We start from the raw sequence: 17,185 nt of genomic DNA on the forward strand, positions 1-17,185 counted from the left end.
AGGTGCCCGAACGCCGGCCGCCGCCACGAGCTCGACTCCGGCGAGCTTGTTCCACCCCGCGCCTCCCGCGTGCCTCCCCTGGATGCGCGCGAGCAAGGGAAACCCTCGGGTGCCCTTGGCTTGGCCCAAAACCGCCCGTAGCGCCACTCCGACGATCTTCCGCCACGGTTTTGGTCGCCGCTGGCAGAACTCCGGCGAAGCCGACGTGGCGCTGTCATTAGCCACTGATGACGCCCTAACTAACCCACCTAGCTCACTGACACCTGGGCCCCATGCCCTAAATAATCTAGGTTTTATTTCAGTTTAGATTAGTTTATAATCACGCGGGACCCACCAGTCAGAGTTGACCGTGCTGACGTGGCTGTTGACCCGGCCCCACATGTCTGTGACCCAGACTGCTCTGTGTCACTGACCAGTGGACCCCACTGGTCAGGTTTGACCTGGCCAACCCAGTTGACCCGCTGACATCATACCTATGTCATGCTGACACATTAATTCAATTACTGGATTTATTCTTATTCAGGAAATTCCAGAAAATGCCCTAAACTTCCAAAAATCATAGAAATTCAACCGTAACTCCAAATGAAATAATTTATATATGAAAAATTATCAGAAAAATATGAAGAATCTGTTTATGGCGTTTGCATTCATGTTAGAGCAACTTATATCCTCTGTTTAGGACAATTCAATTAAATGGCATTTAAGAAAGCACATATGGGGTTTGAATTTGAACCTAGGGTTCAAACCAACTTCATTTAATATGGTTGCTAGTTGCATTACTTCAATCAACAACATATTGCCATGTCATGAGCATGCATCATATTGTTGCATTGCATTGATTGTGTTTCCTTCTTTATTGCCGGAAGTTGTCCCCTCTCGATAGACTTGGTTTCGACAATGAGTTCGATGACACCAATGAAGAGCTATAATATCTTCAGAAGTGCCAGGCAAGCAAAACCCCCTTGTTAATTCCGATACAATCCCACTCTCTCGCTCCTGCTCTCTTTTACTGCATTAGGACAACAACGATTCAACTATTACTTACTGCGGTAGTTGAACCCTTATCTTCTGCATGACCTGTCATTGCCACAGTAAATAGATGAAACCCACTAGCATGAGTAGGAGTTGTTTGAGCCCTGATGTGCCTACTCATTCATGCTTGTTTGTCATGCCTTCTATTGCTTAGAGTTGTGTCAGGTCTGATTCATCGGGGATGAATTGGAACCGTGATGAACATGTCCTACTGTGTGTGAGCTAAGTGTGTGAACACGATTTGGTAAAGGTAGCGGTGAGAGGCCATGTAGGAGTACATGGTGGGTTGTTTCATTGAAACCGTTCTTAGGAACTGAGTTCTGTGTTTGTGATCCATGACCAGCTACTACCACGCATTGGGCCCGAAACCAATGGACCCTCTCGACTTATTATCTACCCTTGTCCTCTGTCCAGGAGTTGCAACTAGTTTCTGGTGTTTGTAGGATATGTGTTGGCGCCCGTGCATAGTGCTGATCCTAGGGGTGGGCTATGATGCGGTAGATACACCGTGGCACGGTGTACCGGGCGCCCGTTTGGTGTCTCGGGAACCCTGCACACATCGTTTGGGGCTGTGAGCGAAACTCCGACCGGATCTCCTCGCGGATGGAACCCGAATAGGCGATAAACCTGGACTAGAGACTCGTGTGGTTAGTCACACTACTAGGGAAAAGCCTATACACAGAATCTTACCAGTAGCGCGCTTTAAAATCAGGCGCTGCTGCTAAGTAGCAGTAGCGCGGGTTTTTAAACCTCGCTACTACTAAGTTGATAGCAGTAGCGCTGGTTTTTAACCCTCACTACTACTAAGCGGTCTCTAGCGTGCCCCCCGGGACATGCCATAGTAGTAGCGCGGGTTTTTAACCCTCGCTACTACTAAGTTGATAGCAGTAGCGCTGGTTTTTACCCCTCGCTACTACTAAGCGGTCTCTACCATGCCCCTGGGCCATGCCATAGTAGTAGTGAGGGTTATAAACCCGCGCTACTACTAAGTTTTTACCCCTTGCTACTACTAAGAGGTCTCAACTGTACCCCTCCGGGACATGCCATAGTAGTAGCGAGGGGTAAAATCCCTCGCTACTACTAAAGGTCCCATTTTGAAACTCTACCCCCCCCCCCCTGGATCACCTTTTCGGTTTTGTAAAAAGCAAAAGAAAATGATAAAAACTTCAAAAATTAAAATCCTTCGAGATGTAGTTATATTACTACATCTACTAGATAGGAAAATTTAAAAACTTAAATTTGGACATGTTTTGCAAAAAGTGTAGGGAAAAATATAAAACGGCTATAACTTTTGCATACGATGTTAGAAAAAAACGTATAATATATCAAAATGTTTCAAAAATTAAAATCCTTCAAGATGTAGTTATGTTCTTACATCTACTAGTTAGGAAAATTTAAAAACTTAAATTTGGACATGTTTTGCAAAAAGTATAGGGAAAATGTAAAACGGCTACAACTTTTGCATACGATGTCAGAAAAAAACGTATAATATATCAAAATGTTCAGCACGAAAATCCGCATATGATGGAGACGGCCTACAACCAGTTTGCAAATTTTTAGAATCCTCAATTCTAAGAGGAAAAAAAGTTATGCTCAAATTTCAGTTTTTTTTTAATTTTGGTCAAATCTGGTCAAACTGTGGTCAAACTACTTATTCAAGACGTATTAGTGTTACTAAATAATTATTCAAGAATATTAGTGTTACTAAATAATTATTTCAGTTTTTTGGAATTTTGGTCAAATCTGGTCAAACTATGGTCAAACTTTGGTCAAAATGTGGTCAAACTCCTTATTCAAGAAATATTTGTTTTACTAAATAATTATTGTGGTTTAGAAAAATAGTTTTAAACTCAAACAGCGAAATGTGTGACTTCATGCTCAAGCTAAACTCCCGAGGGTTAATAGGATTGACATCTTACTATTGTCAGGAAAACAACAAGTGCAGACTGGGAATCGAGGGAGAACAGAACCCGGAAGTTAAGCATGCTCAGGCTGGAGTAGTAAGAGAATGGGTGACCGTCCGGGAAGTTAGATGATTTGGAATGATGAGGGGTGATTAGAGATTAAATTGAGTAGCGATGAGGGTAATTAGAGATTAGAGGTTAAAATAATTCAGAAATTTGAAAATTCGGGCAAAAAATTCAAAAAAAAAATTCCGCGGGTTAGTAGTAGCGCGGGTTTTTACCCACTCTACTACTAACAGACGTAGTAGTAGCGCGGGTGCGCCCGCTCTACTGCTATACGTTAGCCGTAGCGCCTTATTAGTAGCGCCGGCCCCCGCGCTGCTAATAGGCCCAAAACCCGCGCTGCTGCTAGGCTTTTCCCTAGTAGTGTCAGGTCGTGGCCGACTCCCTCGCCAGGCTTCCGCTTGAAGGTTGCCGAGATACACGACGTGTACATGGTGGTAAGTGGCGAGAGCGTGTGTGAAGAAGTACACCCCTGCAGGGTTATAAATGATCTATTCGAATAGCCGTGTCCGCGGTAAAGGACTTCTGGGTTGCCTATAACAGTTCATAGACAAGTGAAAGAGGATATACTCTAAAATGCGCAAGATAAGTGTGAGTGCTATGGATGGCCTTCTTGTAGGGAGACGGGAGCGGATCCATAGTGGTGTATTGAATGGTGAATATGTGGACTCGTGTGCGCCACCTCAAAAGAGTTGCTTGTAGTCGTAGTTCAGGTTAGCCACTGAGTCAAAGCTGACTTGCTGCAGTTAAACTCCACTACCCCTTGGTTGATACCGATGCATATGTAGTTAGTTCTGATGTAAGTCTTGCTGGGTACATTTGTACTCACGTTTGCCTATTTTATGTTTTGCAGGGAGACGTCAGTCCTGCTAGTAGTTCTGTGTGGACTTCGACGTTTAGCTTGATACCTCAGCTACGATCTTGTTCCCTCGGCAGGATCTGGTAGAGAGTCAGGCTTCTTAGCCTTTTTCATTTATAGATGTATGTACTCAGACATGTTAAGCTTCCGCATGTGCTTTGATTTGTATGCTATGATTGTTGGGTCATGAGACCCATGTTTGTAATATCTGGCTCCTCGGAGCCTAATGAATAAATACTTGAGTTGTAGAGTTCTGTTGTGATGCCATGTTGTATTTACACATATCGAGCATATTGTGTGTATGATTGAAATGCTTGGTATGTGTGGGATCCGACAATCTAGTTGTTTATACTTGGCAGCCTCTCTTATGGGGAAATGTAGTCTAGTGCTTCCATGAGCCATAGTAGTCCGCTACAGCCCGGTTCACCGGAGTCCTGTTAGCCCAGCACTACTGCTCAGGACACTTGACTGGCCGGCATGTGTTTCACTTCGTTCATGTGTCTGTCCCTTCGGGAAAATGTCACGCGATGACATCTGGAGTCCTTCCTAGCCTGCTACAGCCCGGGTTCCAGGAGTCCTGTTAGCCCAGTGCTACAGCCTGGATTCACACGCTGCTGACCGACATGCTCGATGTGATTCATGTATGCCTGTCCCCATAGGTTAGTGCCGCTTTGGGTTCACGACTAGCCATGTCGGCCCGGGTTCTCTGTCATATGGATGCTAGCGACACTATCATATACGTGAGCCAAAAGGCACAAACGGTCCCAGTCCATGGTAAGGCGACAACCGTGGGAATACCGTGCGTGAGGCCGCAAAGTGATATGAGGTGTTACCGGCTAGATCGATGTGACCTGGAATCGGGGTCCTGACAACACTCATGGAAGAAACTTGCCTCAATGGCTTTGGATGCACAAGCCGTATTCCCGCTTAGTATAGAAATTGGGCTAGCAAAAGATTCTAAACAACAAACACCACATGTTGGAGGATCCATAACAATATTACTTCTATGCAAATATACCCAAACATAACTAATTTTCTCTAGTGAAAATAATTAATGGGTATTTACAATCATAAAAGATGTCCAAGAAAATATATTTGTACGTGAAAGTTCTCTTTCGTACATATCTTTCATGAATTGCTAGTATATATGACCAATATTGGGATTGTCAATCTTCAATAGATTTTACTTTCTAAAACCAATGTGAAACTACTACTAGGCATGATACAAGTATATGAAGCACCTATAATTTCAACTTCATGATATTCAAATCATTCCACAATTTACTATAAGTGAAGACGAGAGTAAATGACAAACTACTCCGAAAGATATAAGTGAAGATCAATTTGTATTCAAATAATTAATTAGCTATGTGAAGACTCACTCCAAATGAAGATTTTATATCGAAGTATTTTATTAAAATAGCAAGCAAAATTAAAAATAAAAGGACACACCAAGGATAGCACGCATCGTGTGAAGAAGCAAAAACTTAGGCTCAACAAAGACTAACGGACAATTGTTGATGAAGAAAGTGGGACGCCTACCAGGGCATCCCCAAGGTGAGATGATTGATACTACTTGGAATATTTACTTGGGATTCCTTGGGCATCCCCAAGCTTGAGCTCTTGTGTCTCCATAATTCCTCTCATATCACAGTTTCCTTAAATCTTAAAAACTTCATCCATACAAAACTCAACAAGTACTCGTGAGATAAGTTATTATAAATCAATGCAAAACCTTATTATTACCTACCATAACAAATCACTAAAATTTTAATTAAACATTGCATACTTACTGCTTATGCATATTTAATACTCTTATCCTCAAATAGAATCATTAAACAAGCAAACATATGCAAACAATGCAATCATAACAACTATTTGTCTAAACAGGACATTCTGTAAAGGATGAAGCAAGATCCATACTTATTTAACACAAAAAATTCTGAAAATTTACCAAACAGCATAAAATTTATCATATCTTATTTTTAAAAATTTCAACATTCTATCACATTCTGACTTCTCTAGAGAAGTCACACATTAGCGTGCAACTTTCTATTTTGAAACAACAACTCATATACTTGCAAACTAAGCATGGTGAAGGCTATCCTTGAAATAAAAGAAACAAAACATTATTCTAAATAACATAAAGCAAGTATAAATAAAATAAAATGACGCTCCAAGCAAAACACATATCAGGTGACAAATAAAAATATAGCTCCAAGTGAGGTCACCGATAGTGTTCATGACGAAAGAGGGGATGCTTTCCGGGGCATTCCCAAGCTTAGTTTCTTGGTTATTCCTTGAATATTACCTTGGGGTGCCTTGGGAATACCCAAGCTTAGGTTCTTTCCACTCCTTATTCTCCTAATATCGATAGCTCACCCAAAACTTTAAAACTTCAATGACACAAAACTTAACAGAACTTCGTGAGATGGGTTAGTATGATAAAACAAATCATTCACTTGGGTACTATAAAGATAAGATTCATAATTGTTTCCATATAATGCCTAATATAATCTATCATTTCCACAATTTATGTTGACCAATATAAGCCATAGAAACTATAAAACAAGCAAACTATGCATTGAAAACATAATATGTCAAAAACATAACAGTCTATAATGATCTAAATAGTGACCATACTTCTCTCACTCTAAACATTAATAGAAACTCCTGGACTTAGCGCAAAAGTTCTTGTTTTTGGACAGAATCAAGTAAACTATCATCCACACTATCCCAAAGGCTTTACTTTCGCACTTTATTGAACAAAAGCTATAAAACATGATTACTACAGTATCTTAATCATTTGAACACATAAAAACATTAGATAGAAATATTGGGTTATCTGCCAACAAGCGCTTTTCTTTAATGCCTTCTTCTCTAGGCATGTTGATTTTAATGATGCTCACGTAAAACATAATGGGAGCATCATGAAGCATTTGGCTAGCACATTTAAGCCTATCCCACTTCCTAAGCATAGGGAGTTTCTAGGAAAACAACTTATGGGAGCAGGAATCAACTAGCATAGGAAGGCAAAACAAGGATAACTTAGAAAATTTCAACACATAGAGAGGAAACTTGATATTATTGAGATTTGTAGAAGCATGTATTCGTCTCTCATAATAATTTTTAGTAGCATCATGGATGAATTCAACAATATAGCTATCACATGAAGCATTCTTTTTATGATTCATAAGCATAGAAAATTTATTACTCTCCACATACACAAATTTATTCTCATTCATAATACTGGGAGGAATCTCAACAAAATAGCTATTATGGGATACTTGATTGACATAATTAATTTGAAAATTAAAATCATGATGACAAGTTTCATGGTTATTATTATTATTTATAGCATACATGTGATCACAATAATCATCATAATAGCAACGTTGTTGTCACAATCAATTGAAACCTCTTCCAAAACAGTGGATTCATCACTAAGTAAAGTCATGACTTCAACAAATGCGCTTTTATGATTATAATAAGATCCAACACCCTCCAAAATAGTGGGATAATTATTATCTAAAGTTGACACTCTTCCAAACCCACTTTCATAAACATTGCAATCTGTTGGGAAACATAGAATGCAATTTCAAAAAAGTTCCTACGCTCAAACAAGATCTATCTAGGAGATGCATAGCAACGAGAGGGGAGAGTGTGTCCATGTACCCTCGTATACCGAAAGCGGAATCGTTTTATAACATGGTTGATGTAGTCGAAGTTCTTCTAGTTCCGATCGATCAAGCACCGAACATATGACACCTCCGAGTTCTACACACGTTCAGTGCGATGACGTCCCTCGCCTTCTTGATCCAGCAAGGTGTCGAGGAAGTAGATGAGTTCCGTCAGCACGACAGCGTGGTGACGGTGATGGTGAAGTGATTCTCGCAGGGCTTCACCTAAGCATCACAAAACGATGACCGAGGGTGTAAACAGTGAAGGGGGCGTCGTACACGGCTAACGATTGTTGTTGTGTGTTCTAGGCGCCCCATCTCCATGTATATATAGGTGGGAGGGGGAGGGAAGCAGCCACAGGGCGCCCCAAGTAGGAGGAATCCTACTTGGGGACCTCCCCAATTCTGCCTCCCCCCTTCCTTATTTTCGGAGGGGGAAAAGGGAAGAGGAAGGAGAGAAGGAAAAGGGGGGTCGAATCCCCTCTTTCCCTTCTCCCACTCAGCCTCCTTCCTTCGGGGGCACGCCACCCCTTGTGGGCTGGTGTGCTCCCCTCCTATGGCCCATATGGACCATATCTTTCCCCCTGGGGTTCCGGTAACCCTCCTGGTACTCCGATAAATACCTGATACTATCCGGAACACTTATGGTGTCCGAGTACTATCATCCTATATATCAATATTTACCTCTTGACCACTTGGAGACTCCTCGTCATGTCTGTGATCTCATCTGGGACTCCGAACAACATTCGGTCACCAAATCACATAACTCATATAATACTAAATCATCATCAAACGTTAAGCGTGTTGATCCTACGAGTTCGAGAACTATGTAGACATGACCGAGACACATCTTCGGTTAATAACCAATAGCGGAACCTGGATGCTCATATTGGCTCCTACATATTCTGCGAAGATCTTTATCAGTCGAACCGTTATGACAATATACGTTATTCCCTTTGTCATCGGTATGTTACCCGAGATTCGATCATCGGTATCCACATACCTAGTTCAATCTCGTTACCGGCAAGTCTCTTTACTCGTTCCGTAATACATCATCTTGTAACTAACTCATTAGTCACTTTGCTTGCAAGGCTTCTTATGATGTGCATATCACCGAGAGGGCCCAGAGATACCTCTCCGATACTCGGAGAGAGAAATCCTAATATCGATCTATGCCAACCCAACAAACACCTTCGGAGATACCTGTTTTCAGAGGAATTAACCACGGGTAGGCTCATCGACACCCCTTAGCATTTCAAGACATCGGGACTAGCAAAGCCCCTCACACTTTCCGAACATGTGGCCTAGGAGGCCGGCTCCCAAAAGACGACACATTCGTAGAAGCTGGCCTAAGGGGGCCGACTCCTAGTAGGCGGCCCCTCCTCCCGTCGGAGTCTGCACCCATTCAATGCAATGAGATGGTGTGTGGCTACAGGGCCTCCCCCTCCCCCAAATCATGGAGGATCGTGGCTACGGTCCGAGCTGACCAAGCGGTCACTCGCTCGCCCGGCGTGGCATAGTAGCCATGCGGCTAGTGACGCGGCCCTCGTCAGCAAGGGCTATGCTCCCACGACGGGCGGTCGGTACGTCCCACAAGCGGTGGGCCCTACCTGTCCGTGAGTAACCAGAAGACGGCGCTCAGCCACAAGGCGGCCTCAGAGGCAGGCCGGCCCTTCCCACCTCTCGTAGTCCACGCGCCATTATGCTGACAAGATGGAGCATGGCTATAGTGAGCGCACACCAGGCGGCGGTACTATAGCCATGCGACTCCTTGCGAGGTCTCCTGTAACTCCCTGAGTCCGATGCGCCAGGTGTCTTCCAGTTATTCGCCATCATTGCCATGTCATTTTTTTCTTGCGTGTTGCATTTTGCCATGTCATCATGTGCATTGCATCCTCATGTTTTTTAAAACTTGCATCCGTCGGGGTCTCCTAGTTCTCTCCGTTGTCCATTCCGAGCCCTTTCACATTCGCATGCACTGGCCGCACCTCTCAGACCTTGTTTTGTGAGCGGGAGAAAAAGTTCTCGGAATGGGCCGAGATTTGTCAAGTGGTCTTGGTAAAGCACCGGTAGACCGCCTGTCAAATTTCGTTCCATTTGGAGGTCGTTTGATGCCCCAACGGTTAACCACCTTAACCGCTAGACCCCTTTCTCTTTGCAGGCCAGCACCCCTCCATAACAGCCCACTAGCCCATCTAAATCCCCTCCGTGCTCTTCGTCGTTGGATCACGACCTTGTGGGCGAAAACTCCACCTCAATAGCCCTCTCCTAGGTCCCAGAATCTATATAAACCCCCTCTCCCCCGAAATTTCAGACGAAACCATACTCTTCTTCCTTCTCCTGCCACAGGACATGTCCATCCCGCGGTGGACACGTCCGCCGCCGTCCCCAAGCCAATCAGACGCCACCACGTCGCCTCCCCGCTCTTCTCCGCCGTCGCAAGCCCGCGAGGCCCAGATCCAGCCCGCCCGGGCCCAGATCCCGCCACCGCGCGAGCCCGCGCGCCCGATCCCGCGTCGCCGCCTCCCAACCCCGCGCCTCCGAGGCCCGCCGCCTTCGCTGGCGACCGTCGCCGCCATGCGCTGCCTCGCCTCACCTCCGCCCCCGCCCGTTCACCGCTGGAGCTGCCATCGCACCACGTCGCCCCAAACTAGCGCGCACCGCGCCGCCCCGCACCAGCGCCTCCTCGCCGCCGCCTGCGTGCTGCCACAGCGCGCCGCCCGCAGCTGCCTTGCACCGCTGCTGCCCGTAGCTGCCGTCGCTGCCTCCCACTCCGCCTGCGCCGCCGGCCACCGCGCCACTGGCTCCCGCCTCTGCTCGTTGCCGGGCGCGCCGCCCCTCGCCAGTCTCCTCATCCTCGCCAAAGAAACGTCATCGGTGTCCTCCTCATCGTCGGATTGTGAGGGTGGACGAGATCCACCACTCCTTCCATCCAAATGCGCGCCCCGTCCCGGATTAGCTCGTCCTGCACCTCCCCGTCCACTTTAGCCGAGGTTGTTTTTCTCTCTAAGTCCCCTAGTTTCCAACATCATGTGTGCTTGTTTGAGATGTCATAACCTTGTGCATGTTGGCCCGATTTGAGTGAATGATATATGCAATTGTTCATCTCTGAGTGCTCTAGATGGTGGAGTACGTAGTTTTCATGCATGTTACTGTCCATCTTATTGCCTTAATCATCATTGCAAAAGTGCTAAGTGTTATAACCTGCTGAAGATTGTTGTAACCTGTTGATTTGTCTTTTTCATAGCATTTTGTGTGTTTGTCTTTTGAGCATCATGTCAATATGTTTTAGGAGCATCTTCATGCCATATTTATAGTGGTTCCATCCATGTATTTTTATGTGCCCTGTGGTGACTAGCACAATAATGCAAAAATAGGGTACTTGCTATTTGCTGTTTTCTGAGACTTAGTGATTTTTGCTAAGTCTGTAGCTGTTACATTATGTTTCCATGTTAATTTGATGCTACCATCAATTCCATGCATAATCTGGAGATGCCTAGTTGACATGTTTTGATGTCTATGTTATACTCTATCATGCCATGCCATTTTATGCCTCATATATGTCCTGTAGCATATGTTTTCATTGCCATGAACATGCCTAAATGATGTTCTAGTTTTATTTTAACTTCATGATGCCATGTTCTGAGCTTGTTATTAACTAGTCTATGCCTCTTTTGGAGATGCTCCAATTACACGAACTAAAGTATGCTATGATTACTTTGACCACATGCCAAGTTTGATAATTTTGTACTTCATATGAAATCTGTTCCAAGCTTGCCCTTGGCTGCAATATAACTTGCTGTAGTTTGTCTCTTTCTTGCTCTCAAGTTGCCATCATGCTAAATCTGTCATCCTGTTAACAGCATGTTTCATTTTGCAAGAATCATAGTAATTACTCCATGCATCATATGAACTTGTGCCCATGTACTAAGTTAAAGTATATCATGTCTACTACATGCCCATGTCTTTTGCATTATTATTGAAGTTGCTATGCTTGCTGTGATGTGCCTCCAAACTCATCATAATGTTACTGTTTTGCATTCCCATATTTCCTCTATGTCTGAGAATCAGCTTATATCATGTTTGCATCTTGCCTTGATGTTTCCCATGAACCGGTTGCTCATATGGTTATTCCATATTGTGTGTTTTGTGCTCCATGATATGTACTAGCATGCCATGATTTTGCTTGCCATGTCCTTGCACTGTAGCTTAATGACTTCTTGCCTCTAACATGCCATCGTATAAACTCTGCTCATGCATAGGCTCTGTTTTTCACTAAGTCATAATATGTGTTATCAAGTTGCTTTTTGCGTTGATCATGTTTGATTAATCTTGATGCCTATGAACCTGAACATTAATGATATTTGAAGCATGTTGCCTGTATTTGAAGTGCATATCCACTTTATGTCCATATGTTTCCTGTAGCATGTTTTTTTCTTGATTGCAAAGTGCTTAGTTGTTGTTTTGGGCAGATTGTGTGTGAATCTTGTATTGAGTGTATGTGTTGAACCGTGGCTCCGTTTGGAGCATGCTCTATATGAAACTTGCTTGGTTGAGCATCATGTCATGTTTATGTGTTGTGTGTTTAACATGTTGCTTGCTTCTTTCCGGTTGTGCTTCTTCTCGTTAGTTCCTGTTTCATTGCGATCGTGAGGATTCGTTCGACTATGCTTGGTTCGTCTACGTGGCTTCGTCTTCTTCATGAACTCGTTCTTCTTCCTAGCGGGATTTCAGGCAAGAAGACTGTCACCTTGGATCTCCCTACTATCTTTGTTATGCTAGTTGTCTCGATGCTATCGCTATGTCGCACTACCTACCACTTGTTTATCAAGCCTCCCAAATTGCCATGATAGCCTCTAACCTTTTCACCCTTCCTAGTAAACCGTGGTTTGGCTATGTTACTGCTTTGCTCAGCCTCTCTTATAGCGTTGCCAGTTGCAGATGCAGTTGCTGGTTGTTCCATGTTGGGACATGGATATCATGGGATATCACAATATCTCTTATTTAATTAATGCATCTATATACTTGGTAAAGGATGGAAGGCTTGACCTTATGCCTGGTGTTTTGTTCCACTCTTGCCGCCTTAGTTTCCGTCATACCGGTGGTATGTTCCTTGATTTTGCGTGCCTAACACAGTGAGGGTTTACAGGCCCCTCTTGCCAGTTCTCTTTGAATAAAACTTTTCCAGCAAGGCCCAACATTGATTTTAACATTTGCCATAATAATATTGAACTAAATAATTAATTGGCATAGGGCGTCATGAACCCAAGGATTCTTTTTGTAACGCCCGGATAATTAAGCTACAGTGAACCTATGCTAGTGATTCCACGTCACCTCCGTTGCTGTCGCTAATCTCGTGTTAGTTCAAAACCGATTCAAAATCCAAATTAAAAAAGAAGCTAAACAATTATAGTTTTCAAAAGTCAAAACTAAAATGTTTCTATTGTGACAAATAATTCATATGATATATTGGTGGAGAAAACAAGTCATTATAAACTTTTTAAATGCACTAAACTAATTAAATCTGTAGCAAAAACCAATATTTAAATGCTTTTATAATTAATAAAATTCTAATCTAAACTAGCTGAATGCCCGCGCGTTGCCACGGAATAGCACACTTTTATTTTTTAGGTGTCCATTATGCTATCCATCTCTTGCTATAACTCCGTCATGTAGAAATACAATGTGTATTGTCCCTTCTTTCCTGACTCTTGAATGTCCTTGGAATTTCCCACAACTCCATCTATGATGTGTCATCGCTTTGAAATAAGTTGACAGGATGGCAACTATAAAAGGCAGATTTTGGTTCTCCATTTCTCCAACTATCCACCCCTCACCTCCACCACCCACCACTCTATTGCACAAATGTAATAGCAAAGAAAAATTCTTGTAGCAAAATTTTAAATGTATACTATATTTTTCATTTACAAAACCGAAACTATTGCAAAATGATTTTAACTGCAGATTCGACATCATCATTTTCACATCATATACTCCCTCCATGCTAAAATATAGTGCGCCCGCGTTTTCCGAGGTCCAATTGACCATAAATTTAACCAACAAGATCGACTGCGGCAGGAGAATTTTTTTTAATTGAAAACTTCTTTTGAATACGAATTCACTGGTATAATTTTTGCTCCCGCCGCAGTCTGTCTCGTTGGTTAAATTTAATTATGGTCATAGTTGAAGCACGGGAATAGATGAAGCACTACATTTTGGAACCGAGGAAGTATAATACAACATGTTAAATAAAGGTTAATCTAGACAAGAATTGTCAGACAAGCTATAGTTAATGTGAACAAGTACTTTTTTCTGCAACTCCATCTATGATGTGTCATCGCTTCGCTCGCCATTACCTATATGAAATAAATTGTTAGGATAGTAACTATAAATGCACCATTTCCTTCTCCATTGGTCCAACTATCCACTCCCCCCCCCCCCCCCCACACACACACACTTTATTGCACGAATATAACTGCGGCCATAAATTTTCTGTAGTGAAATTATATAAACATAATATATTTTTCATTTACAGAACGGCAACTATTGGAAAATGATTTTAACTGCAAATTCTAAGCATCATTTTCGCATGATATAATACAAGATGTTAAATGAAGGTTAATCTAGACATGACTCGGTAGGTAGTCTACATTTATTTCCAAGAAATTAAAATAATTTCACTTTACATTTTTTTTCATAATCCATACACATGTCCATGATCTTACTGTAGACATGTTTAGAATAGACCGCATGTATGCCATCCATGCTTGCTCTCCAGCCGGTCCCCAAAATCAGTGTTGGGTCTCACAACACATACATAATGTAAAACTCAGATGGTTAAACCAGAATACTTCATTTCTGAATTCGTGCAGTGCTGGCAACTACGTAGTTGAACAATCGCCATAGTAGCATAAGGCGTCAGGTACTTGCAGATTTGAACACTGGCCGGCTAAGCTGTACACATAACAAGAGAAACATCAGGAACTTCTTAAACAAATAACAAGAGTGTGCAAAGGACGGAAGATGTAAGGTTCAAACACGTCGTTCCGACCAGCAACAACCAAAGTCAGTTAATTCATTTTGTGGCAAACCAAAGTTCATTAAGTAGTTATACCGGATAAGCAATACTTCATTCTACACGGATTCAACTCCAAAAAAGAATACTATTATACTCTATGTGAGGACACAATTCTACAAGATTTGAAAGGATGAAGTCATGTGAATGGATCACCTATATAATATATGAAGCACTAACCGGCAATATGCCAATTTAGTGTACCTCAAAGCGATGCGGGCTGATGTATCAGGAAGTTATAGATCCTAAACTTTTACAGTATATGTTTACTATTAGGCATGAACAGACATTACGAACTCAAAATTCAGTTACCGCAAAATAACAAGCTCCAAATCATATATAGATGGTCCTCTGTAGAGAAAAACAAAATGCTAAACCAAACTTCCATGGAACAGCAAGAGGTGCATGAGGTCGGCCCAAATAGTTGATCCGTCCTCATTTGCACCATTATAAGAATACTTGATAAAAACTGAATAATTCGATGATGTTTGATGCTAAAAACACAAGGATTTATCAAACATAACTACGTAAGTCAGGTCTTTGCCCGTAGTTGTCAATGTGATGTCGATCATTAATGCCATAAGAGGACTATCATCCATAACTGTTTTTTACCGTAACACCACGTACTGACATAATACCAGTGTTGCCGGCTTTTCCTAGTTCCACGGCCAGATGTTGTCGCCTCACTTCCACCGCCATCCTTTGTTTTCCCTCGCTCATAGGTGAGCTTTTCCACCGTGCATACTGCGTAGAACACATATGGTGGTGTGAAATCAGGACAACACGCTCCAAATATGTTCACATCGTCGAAAGGTCAGCAGAATTAGGAGTGGAGATTTTGTATTGCTTATGTCAAATCCATCTATCTCTGACAAAAATAGGATTAGATGGGCACTTTTGCAAGTATCCATCCTCTCTCTCTATCTTTCTCTCCATACCAGATCAAGAAGCAACCACAAACAAGTGTTCTCACGCCCCTTCCTGTCATCCCCCTCCTGTCCCTTTCCTGTAGACGAACAACAAGAACAAATATGTGACGGACCTGGCCAATAGAAGAGTCTGAGTCGGATAGAGGAAGGAAGCAAAACATCCTTTGATCAATGCATGGTAACCAAGTCAGCACAACAAAAACTGAACCAAATCAAGCTGAGAAGCAACTGAAAGGGTGACTTCGTTCTACCACCTGGTCGGAAGTGATCGCGCTGTCACCGCACAACCCTGGAGGTCGCGCCGGTGGAGATAAATGTCGCCACCTGCCTGAACAGCCGCCTTCCGTCCAGGTCGGTGCACTGGCTCGTCGTTGGTGGCACACCGACACTGGCGAAGGCTGCGTACCTCCCGTACCCAACAGTAGTATAAACCATCGGTGGCGCAAAGGCACGGGGAGCAGCCGAGCAAGTGTTGCATTGCCATCAGCGGAAGTGCAGCGACAGCACCGAGGAGGAGGCGAGGAGCTGGTGGTTTTCGGTGTCCAGGGCGTTCACGCAGTAGTGCGGAAGTGGGAGATGATCGGGTGCTTCGTCCGTGAAAGTGGAAGATCTGATAGTTTTGAAGGAACGGGGAGAGAGAGGAAGTGGGAGAGGAGATCGGCGGCTTCGGCCTGGACGGCGGCTGCGGCTAGGAAGACGTAGGGAAGTGGGAGAGACGGACGTGGGTGGGCTTCAGACAGATCGATCGTGGGCATAAGAAGGGCGTACAAGACCGTGAAAAAACCGCGTGCGGGAGAGGGGACGTGTGTACATGGATCCAGGTGAGGAAGCGGGGGCGTGAATTGATCGATAGCGCTACGGGGTGGTTGAACCATCACGACGTTCGATCCCCCTTTAATAGTAGAGATGGTTTTGGGGTAAAACCATTTGGTTGCACTGGGTTTTGTGTTATTACTAATTTAGGGACCATTTTAAATATTAAGTAAAAACTAAACATAAAAGGAATTAAAATAAAAACAAACCAAAGAATAAATAAAAATAAAAAGAACAAAACAGGAAATAAATAAAATGAAAAGAGAACCCCCCCCCCCCGCCCACTAGGCTAGCCGGCCCAGTTGCTAGACAGGACAACCCAACCGGCCACCCCCACTCCCCTTAACCCCATCTCGCGAAACCCTTACCGCCCCATCCATCCTACTCCTCCCCCACATCGTTCCCCTCCCCCCGATCCAGATCGGATCACGGATCGGGGCTCATGCGCTTGACCCCACCACCTCGCCGTCCTCTCCACGTCGCCGCCGCCCGGAGCTGCGCCTCTGCCTCGGCCACCTCGCCGGACTGCCTCCTCCACATTGCCTCGTCCCTGTCCTCCTCCCCGGGCCCCACTGCCCCGTCCCTACGCCCCGTGGTGAGTCCCTCGGCCTCCTCTTCCCCGCTCGCTATCTCGCTGTGTCGCCGCTGCCTCGTCGCAGCTGCGCTGCCCGTGTGCGCCCCGTGACGCGCCTCACCTTACCCCGGACGTGCTTGCATAGGCCACGCTCTCTGCCCCCCGCTAGCGTCCTCCTGCTGCTGCACTGCTCCGCCATGGCGCTGCCCCTCTGATGCGCTGCTCGTCCCAGCCGCCCGCGCCTCGCTCGCCCGCT

At 44.1% G+C, this 17,185-nt stretch overlaps 1 long non-coding RNA gene across 2 annotated transcripts; it reads right to left on the reverse strand.

Annotated features, from left to right (window-relative positions):
- Positions 1 to 14,321: 14,321 nt before the first annotated feature.
- LOC123081791 (uncharacterized) lies at positions 14,322 to 16,335 on the reverse strand. 2 transcript variants are annotated; one of them, XR_006438791.1, is made up of 4 exons: positions 15,797 to 16,335; positions 15,552 to 15,704; positions 15,226 to 15,357; positions 14,322 to 14,492 (listed from the first exon to the last, which is right to left on the reverse strand). It is a non-coding gene; the product is annotated as an uncharacterized lncRNA (long non-coding RNA). The 2 variants fall into 2 exon arrangements; XR_006438790.1 differs by having other exon boundaries at positions 15,226 to 15,704.
- Positions 16,336 to 17,185: the final 850 nt, after the last annotated feature.

This window comes from Triticum aestivum, chromosome 4A (assembly GCF_018294505.1).
Source record: "Triticum aestivum cultivar Chinese Spring chromosome 4A, IWGSC CS RefSeq v2.1, whole genome shotgun sequence".
NCBI classification, from domain to species: Eukaryota; Viridiplantae; Streptophyta; class Magnoliopsida; order Poales; family Poaceae; genus Triticum; species Triticum aestivum.